The 9,310-nt window shown below is 44.5% G+C and overlaps 1 long non-coding RNA gene across 1 annotated transcript in view; it reads left to right on the top strand.

Annotated features, from left to right (window-relative positions):
* The window catches only part of LOC109310271, a 4,565-nt gene extending 1,304 nt beyond the window's left edge, over positions 1-3,261 (top strand). The window contains exon 3 of the long non-coding RNA XR_002101173.1: positions 2,276-3,261. This is a non-coding gene — a long non-coding RNA (uncharacterized LOC109310271). The remainder of the gene's footprint in view (positions 1-2,275) is intronic.
* The last annotated feature ends 6,049 nt before the right edge of the window (positions 3,262-9,310 follow it).

Here is a 9,310-nt window from a genome sequence, read left to right as displayed (position 1 = left end):
CGATGATCGCTGTCGCCCAGGTGGTCGAGCACCCACAGCCCCCTCACCAGGTCATCACCCGTGGCCAGCACTAGGTCCAACAAGGCATCCCCCCTGGTGGGGCTGTGCACCTCCTGGGTTAGATGGAGGTCCTGCACTCTGCCCAAGAACCTATGTGAGCATTCAGACCTGGCTGACTGCTCTTCCCAGCAGATGTCCAGGAAGTTCAGGTCCCCCATGACTACTACATCCCTAGCCTTCACTAGCTCTCACTGGCTGTTTTGATTCGACACTGTTTTGACTCATTTCAAGCTCAAAATAGTGAAATTGAATTGAAATGAAGGGCTTCGAAACAGCCCCAAAACAAAACGAGGCTAGTTGAAACATTTCAAAACTTTCAAAATATTTTGAGTGTCAAAGCAGCCAGCAGCAAGGTGTTGAGAAACAGGGGAGAACCAGTGCTGCACCCTCAGCGGGAGTGGGGAGCGCAGTTCTGGCTCTCCCTATCTCCTGCTGCCAGGCTGTGGGAAGCTAATAACAGTGCAGGGGAAGGGAACTAGCTCCAGCCTGATCTGGTGCTGGGGATGGGGAGCCAGCCTAGCTGGGTTGACTTCCTTTCCCCAGCTCAATTTAGCGAAATATGGAAACAGCATTAAAACAGCCTCACTGTTTCGACAAACGAAAACAGAACAGCTGTTTCGAATTGAAATGAAATTCAAAATGGAATGCTGTTCTGTCGAAACCTCAAAACTCAAAGTGAAACGGAGCGGTGCTGTTTCACAGAGCCCTAGTGCAGATCCTCTCCAAGGGAGAGAGGACACTGTTGCACCCAAATGCACATGAGACTTTCCTGTGGATGAAAGAAAGCCCAGTAGTCCATGCTGTGTCGTTCCTTTGAGGTAGGCAGTAACGAAAGTCACGAACCTAGAAAACAAAATAAAGAACTAAAGCAAATCACCTGGGAAGACCTAAAAGCATATGCAGTGGCGCATAATATCTGGGTGGCACTAGGATGAGTTGTAGGATGGTTTTCCTTCTCTCCGTGGCTGCGCTACTTAGCCAGATGACATCCTCCATATTACAGTAAGTCAAGGAGTACCATGATGTGTGCTACAGTACCTAAATTACAATTGGGTGCTCCGTTCCTGGGTACAGTCCAGAATCTAAAAGGTACAAAGTTGATCTAATACCCTCCTAGCCCCTCCTCAAGTAGTACAGCATAAATCTGACTCCCTGAGTACTCTGCGTGGCATTCTTGTCATCTTTAAAGAGGTTCGCATAAAGCATACCTAGCATACAGAACTGAATTGTAAGACTCAGTGAACTAATATTTTTAAAAACACTGAAAAGTGCATGTAAGAAGAAAGTACTGTTATTGGAGGTTTAATAATGTCACTGTTCAGAAATAAGTACAGTATTTCACCTCATTAAGTGGAATGCCATAAATAATACATCATATAGCACAGCAAATCCTGTATTCAGAAAAAAAAAGTTCAACAAAACGTTTATCAAGGAGGGTAAATCACAAAAGATTGAATTGTTTATTTTGCCTTTGACCTTTCAAGCATCACTTGTTCATTACTGTGACACACTCCTGGCAGAGACTAGGCAAATGCCAAATGCTATAAACAATGTAAAAATGTATACTGTATTATCAATCATTTCAGTTTCATAAGGATTGGCCAAGCAAAGAGAGTTTAGTTGGGGTTTTTCATAAGACTGAAAAGGCAAGTAATAAAATATCTGAGTTCAGGAAAAGAAAATTTAGGTAAGGAACTGAATTAGTCCTACATGAATAAGATGTGAGAAAAACCTACAATCATTACATTTCCTTAAGGAAAATAAATGAGATATACAATTAATTCTATTCTCCTTTATTAAGGTAGAGCAATGACTTCCACTCTAGATCAGTGATAGTAAAGAAAACAGTAACAACTCATTTCCAGCCCAGGGGGCTCCATCACTCTCTGCCAACAGCACTTGTATAGAAAAATCAATACAAATAGTCAATATTACAAACTACAAACTCAAGCAGGCCTTTCTCGTTTTCATATATTTTAAATTAAAGTCCCAAACAGAGAACAAGAAAGGTCAAAGGGTGACAGATTCTACAATAATGAAGTCAGGCAGTTGTTACAGCTGGACATATGCATACCTAAATAACTAACCAACTTACGCTATTTTTAATCCCTTATCTATTTATATTTTTAAAAAGCCATAATGTTTATCCACCCTTCATGATTGTTATCGTTTTTGCTCTCCTTTCCCCTCATCTTATACTGCATTTTCTAAACAGGTCAAACTCAGCCAGGAATCAGGACATCACTACTATGCTTCCCAAAAGCCAGAAGAGACGCTAGAAAATGCAGCTGAGAGCACCAAATGAATTTCAGGAGTCCTCAATGAAAAGGGGTCAACTCAAAGATTAATCATGATTTAACTGGTGCATATGCCTTAATGTGGGCCTTTTGCACATGGATTAATTTAAACTTCACTTCCTAATTTCAAATTGCATCAGTCTTAAAACCAACAATGGATTTGTTTCTGCTCTCAAACTGGCATATGTTTATTCAGAGTTCTTCTTGATTTACGCGAGTGAAAGAAACAAAAAAGAATCAGGCCACCTAGTATTCACTTTTATATTCAGCTCCTATGTACTACACACCCTAACCTGTGAGTCTAGTCCTGGGTCTCTAAAGTCTCTCCTTTGTGCTCACCAAAACCTCTCCTGGATTCTCTTCCCTCCCAGACAAAAAGGTGCGAGGTCCTATGCAGATGATGTTTGTAGAGCGTGCTAAAAAAATATGTTTCTGGGCATATGCTCTGTACGCTCTGGCTCATTGAGGGGGCAATTAATACCTTTTAATGAGTGACTAAACCCTGGAATGGGAATGTATAAAATAAGTCCTGATGATTCCCAGTTTCTTAAAAGGCATAAAATGTCTCATTTTTTCATTGTCCAGTATTCCATCATCTGGAAAGTGAATAAAATCCTGAAATATTCCAGTGATTAACTTGGCCAATAAATGGTCATCTCTCCTTAAGGAACTTTTAGTAAATTAGCTACTTTCCTGTGCGAAAGAATGTCATCTGTCATAGATCACACTTGTAATAGCCATAGATAAATGAAGCCAGAAATCGTTTTTCCAGTAGGTAGAAATCCCAAACTATATTCATCATATTTTGTACAAATTTGACTATGAATGTAATCTTAGTGTGGTTTATTGCATGGTTATTTATATAATGAGGACAGAACAGGGGTATTTATTACAGTCAGGTATCAAATTCTTATATATCTCTTGTTAAATAAATTTGACTTAATAATTTCACAGAATTATTTTCCCCTCTTTACAACCTCTCCTAATTGAGATGACTGCTCAGTAGTGGGTTCATAAATCATCCACCACTAATACTATTTTGCACATTGATGCTAGGATTTCAAAGTGGATTTACAGATATTAATGAAATCTCAACACCCCAGGGTATTAACCTATTCTGCAGAATGCAAACTAAATTAAAGTTGGATTAAATAAATTGCTCAATTTCACACACAAAATTAGTGACTGAGTTAACAGTGCAACCCAGATATCCCAATAGTCAGTTCCCCTGGATATCCATTTTCTAAATATACTACTACCTTAAAACCAAAATCATGTCAAGAACCTTCAGTGTCCGTGTACACAGCCCTTATTTATGCCCTTTGGTATCTGAGCACAAAACTGGGTACATAGTCAATGCTGATATTTGTCACCACTGAAGGTGCAAGTTCCCTGACAGCCAGTTCCTGGTAATCATAATGTTGTGATGTAACATGCTCTGTTTTAAGACATAAAGCTCATCCTTTCTTTTTTCTTCTAAATGAAATAGATAAGAAAGGAGTAAGCAAAAAAACCCTACCTTCTAAATACTTAATCTCATTTTTAAGGTATCCCCCCTCACAAATATTTATATTAATTATATTTATACATTTATATTACACATCTTTGTGGTTTTTATATATTATTCCCCAACACCTAAGTTCCTTCCCATATATTTATTGTCCAGAGCTACAGAAAAAATCATGCAGCAATAGAAGTAGACAATAGTTTTCATAAGAGATATAAACCCAGATCCCAGTCCTGTCACTGATAGAGCAGATTAGAAATTTTAGAACACAACCAAGTTGCTTCGGAAGCAAAACCTTTCGTCCAAATCATCTCAGGTTTAACAAACTCACACTGAATCCAAGGCAGGGTTCTTACTGAAATCTCACTAAGGACTGCCCCAAGTGTCAAAAGCTAAGTACATGCATTCAAGAAGCCTGCAGTAGAAGTTTTCTAACTTTTGAGCTATGATCTAAGCCCCCTGGTTTAGGTCAGAAGGAAGCAGAACATGTTAGCCCTTGAAGGGGTAGGGCCTTGGGGCCTGCCCTAATGGCTCAAGTGCAACAGGTAGGCGGGGCTCTGAGATGCCTCTCAACAAGCTCCCAGGGCTCTCTGGGCTGCCAAAGACTCCCAAGTGGCTCATTATAGCATGTACCCTCATAGCCACAAGCCACCACCTATTCACCCTGCAAACGGCTCCCAAATTTTCCTTCTACATAATAAAGAAACCCTGTGGAATGTTGCTTATCCTTACAGAAGCTGCACCGCTGCCCCACAGTGGGACCCAGACCTGCAGTGGCCTGGCCTGGGGGGCTTGTGAGCCACCTCACCCTGCCACCGCCACCACCACCACCATTCAGAGCACTCCTGCTCCCTTCCAGAAAGACTCTGGAACCTCTTCAGGGCTCTGCTCCTACACCAATGACTGCCAGTGGCCAGGGGTAGCAAGTTGGCCCTGGAAAGGAGGGTGAGTCAATGCCAGCCCTGGCATCAGTTCTTGGGTATCCTGGTCCCTCTCCTCTCCCACAGTGCTGCTCTCTGGAGCACGACCCACTATATGCCTTCCTGGCTCCTTTGGACCATGGATCAATGGATCCCACATGCCATATCTCCTGTTCCAGGGCTCTCCCACCCCACAGCACCTCCCAATCAATATGCAGGATGGAGCATTCTCCCAAAGCCAACATCCAGGGCCCCCCTCCCATGGGACTCTCATGTATGTTGCCTCAGACAGGAGTCCCTGGAGCAGGGCTTTTCATGCTGTGGGGGAGTGGGCAGCAACCTGTCCCACCACTCCAGCCTGAGAGGGCAATTGTCTCGCCACAGAAGGTGTGTCATAGCTGAATCACAGACAGTCTTTGACCCTGGGCATAAACTCCCTATCCTGCTGCTGTAACTCTCTCAACTCTCTCTTTCCAATCAGCAGTACATCCAGCCTCCCTCAGAGACCAGCAGGTAATTTGTAGACCTCATTCTTGGATCCTTACAGAGCATTCCTGGGCCTGGGTGGCTTGTTCAAGTTCTGTGGCACTGTGGGTGCAAGTAATCACCAACCTGTCTATCCTAACCTCCTGCATCAAGGTTCCCATTTGGTCCTCATGCTGCTGGTGCCGTCTACACACATATCCCTGGCACTGGACAGGTGTTCAGGTGCCCATCCTGGATCCAGTATCTCGAGCTCCATGACCAGGCCTCCTATACACAGATGCAGAGTCTACAAACGAGGGAGACACAGAGAGACCTATATTCTCCCACCTGACACCAGAAACCATGTAGCACTTCATGATCTTATAGACACATACCTGCATTCTGCTGGTCATCTGGGAAAACCTGGATGCCTGGGTTCCATCTCCATGCTGTGGAAGCCAGGAGGGCTAGGAAACCCAAGTCTCAGGGCTTGGAGGGATAAGCCTTCTTTGGATCTCTTGGAGGAGAGGGAAGGTGGGAGTGGGAAGGTTTGCTGGAGAGAATTCCTGTTTCCTGTTTGCCTTACCCCCAGTGGTGTTCATTCATAGCTTCTCTGCCAAAGAATGCCCAGAGGATCACCCACAAAAATGCACAGTTTCACCTGTGGGTTATACCTTGGGCTGTGGTGCTCAAAAAAGCCTTCAGTGTATATCAGGGTGTGTTTGGGTGAAGTTTTGCATCAGGTAGATCTGGACAAACACACTGGACTCTCTCAAGAAAGTAAGGCAACCTTGAGGGATGGGGTGGTCAATTGTTAATTACCCATATTTATGGCCCTACTCAATATAACATAGACTGGTAAGTGCCCAACAATAGTAGGGGGGACCAAACCAATGCCTGACCTTTGCTTCAAGCCAGTAGCACAGGTGTTTGGGATGGGTGTTGTTTGAGAGGCACAATGTCAGTGGGGAGCAGCAACAAATCAGGGTCATCATTCTTCCACCCAGACAATCACTGAGTCAAGAGCACACTGAATATCAGAGCAGGCATCAACAGCCTTCATTATGAGCATCCCCAACTTACCAAGGAGTCACATTAGACCATTCCCTCACCCACAAACATCACATTCAGAAGATAAGCACTAAAGTCTCTGCACAGGTAACTGCCTTAAGGGGGTGGCAGGGGAAAGGGCAGTGCTTTACCAGAAGAGGAATCATGTGTTTGACCTGGCTCCCTAATGTTTGCATAGCTCACATGCTTCAGCAGGGCTTTTTGGTGCTTTATCTAATAGCTGATTGAATCTATTAGATAAAAGCACCAAAAAACCCTGCTGACGGAGGCAAACTCCACAGACGTTGGGTGACCAGGGTCAAACTGATGCGATTCCTCTTGCAGTAAAGCACTGTTTTTATTTTCTTCCCTCCCCCCCGCAATTCTGTCAGCATCCAAAATATTTTGCCAGTGTGACATGGTGTGCCAACTTAAAAGTGCATAGAACTGCTGCACTTGAAATGGTATTACTTTGCTCCTGTATGGTCCAGAAGTTGCCACGCTAAAAAGCTAGTCACTTTACTTAACAGTGCACAGAGACTCATAACAGGCTGCACAACTTACACACAAAGAAATGTATTCCCTGCACGCCTGGGCATTAGACCAAGTGACATAAGGAGACAGATTCAAACTGCTCCCCTGCTGCCTGATTTCTCAGCCCATGGAGTGTACTGTGGCCCTGTGTGTTGCTCTAAATTTAGGTAAGGGTTGGAATGAATGGAAAAATGTTCATTCAGAGTAATCCAGTCTGAAATCTATTCCAACAGCATTTTATACCAACACTAAATGAGTCCCCTGTTGGGTATGACCTTGACAGAGAAGTGTGGGTCAAACTGAACAAACCAAGATCTGGATACGGACACTTCAGAACAATAGTGTACAAGATTGGACATTCCCCTGTGTGAATGCCACGTCCAGCAAACAGCACAGCACTTAATCAAAAGCTGCAATCTTTATAAATGTCCAGACAGGGTAGATGGAATCCACTCACTGAGGGATAATGCCAGCCAGCAGCTCATAGCTGGCCAGAGGGAACAAGTGCAGGGGCGAGGGGGATTTTGCTGCCTCAGGTCATTGAGAACCCAGGGGTGGGAAGGGGTAGGGCCAGCCCAACACTTGGACAGAGGAGAAGAGCTCTATCCTAAGCTATACCACTACCCTGCAAAGGGGGGGTGAGCAGGGTGCCACAATGCTCCATGGGATGTTGGCAGAATTTGACCTACCATGAGTCACAATGAGATCAGGTACAGACATCCATTACAGCGGTCTAACCTACAGCACTGCACTGATGTCTGATACCACATCATCAATCCAGAGTTATCTTAGAGCAGGATCTGCCATTTTTATAGTGCTCTATGTGCCCTGACCATCTGTTTGGTTACAGCTGCAGAGTGCTTTCTGCACACTTACTATGCAATAAGTGTAATTACTGTACCTGGCCAAAGAGGCCCAATACCTCCACAATTCACAGTGCCAGCACGGCCCTGCAAGAACATCTGTTTTCATGCTAAAGACTGAGGATGCTAGAGCCCACAGTCCTGGAAATCCCTATTTCTACCCAGAGAAACAGACCCTGCCATTTGAAGCAACTGCTTAATAAAAGTGTCATTCCTTTCAGCTTTGTGATGCAAAGAATGCATGTTTCACTGAGCAGCTGAAGTGTACAGAGAACAAATTCTGCTGAGGAAATATCATACATCAGTATCCACAAAACAAAATGTCCTCAAAATAGCCATTGACCTTAAATTTCTTTTTTTCTTTTCTTTTTTTTCCATTGGTTCTTTGTTTTGGTTAATTTGTATTAAAATCATATGTAAAAATATAGTAAATTTATCATGAACCAAATATTGTGCTTTTTTTGATTGAGCTGTAGTAACTAGCCAACGATTTCAGGAAAAATCAGGATTTGGCTTAGCCCAGTGATTCCCATGGCATCCTGGGATATCTTATGATTATTCCAAGAGTGTCTTGGGGGTGCCTTGCGGTGTTAGTACTGTTAGGTCTGCAGACTCACACGATAAACCCAGAGGGCATGTCCCCACAAGTAGAAACTAGGGGTGTGTGAAGCTTCGGTCACTGATTCGATTTGGAGGAGATTTGGCCCTATTCAGCAGCTGAATCTCTGAATCTGAATCCAATAAGGAGACCCATTAATCTCACCGAATCGAACTGGAAGCCTCCAAATCGATTCAAAGAGATTCGAAAATTTGGCCATAGACACAGCTTTATATGTACCTCAAGGTACAGGCACAGCTCATGAACTCTGATATGGTGGAGTAGACGGAGAGTCCCATGGGAGCACAGGGGAGTCCCCCACATGCTCAACAGTGGACCTGAAAGTGGACCAGAAGTAGTTTTGGGTCCACCGCGGAGCATGCGGGGCACCCCCTGCCCCCTAGCTCAGCGAATGGTGCCTCCTGGGGATGGGGGAGCACCCAGGGTCCCCCACAGCTGATCGCCAAGCTGGGGGGATCCCTGCACTCCTGTAGGACACTCCATCTGCCCCACCATCTCAGCGTTCATGAGCCACACCTGGTACCTTGAGGCATGTAGAAAAAACATGAAGCTATGTCTATGGCTGAATCGCTGATTCTCGGAATCAGAGTGGAATCTTCAGACTCAGATTCAGCCAAATCAAATCTGGACAGTGATCCAAATCAGTTAATCAAATCACTGTCCCCCAAATCAGGACAAATCCAAATCCAAATCCAAATTGAATACTGCTCACTTCACACACCCCTAGTGGGAACATACTTTTCCACATGGACAAATAGCATAAGTGTCACGGAGTCACAGAGGTGCCCCGTGACTGTGAAGGTGATTGGCAGAGCTGCCAATCACCCAGGCAGCTCAGGTGCCTGGTTGCCAGGACAACCAAGTGGTCACATGGCCGGAAGAGGGCAGGGCCTGGCCTTTATAACCAGCTGAGGCCGGAGCTGGAAACACAGTTCCCTTCTGGCTGCCGCAGGAGCAGGAGCTCTGCGGCTGAGCTGAGCGGCCTGAGTTAGTGG

This window comes from Crocodylus porosus, unplaced genomic scaffold (genome assembly GCF_001723895.1).
Source record: "Crocodylus porosus isolate Cpor-Errol unplaced genomic scaffold, CroPor_comp1, whole genome shotgun sequence".
NCBI lineage: Eukaryota > Metazoa > Chordata > Crocodylia > Crocodylidae > Crocodylus > Crocodylus porosus.
Note: the sequence above shows the minus strand (reverse complement) of the source record. Positions and strands in the feature narration are given on the sequence as shown.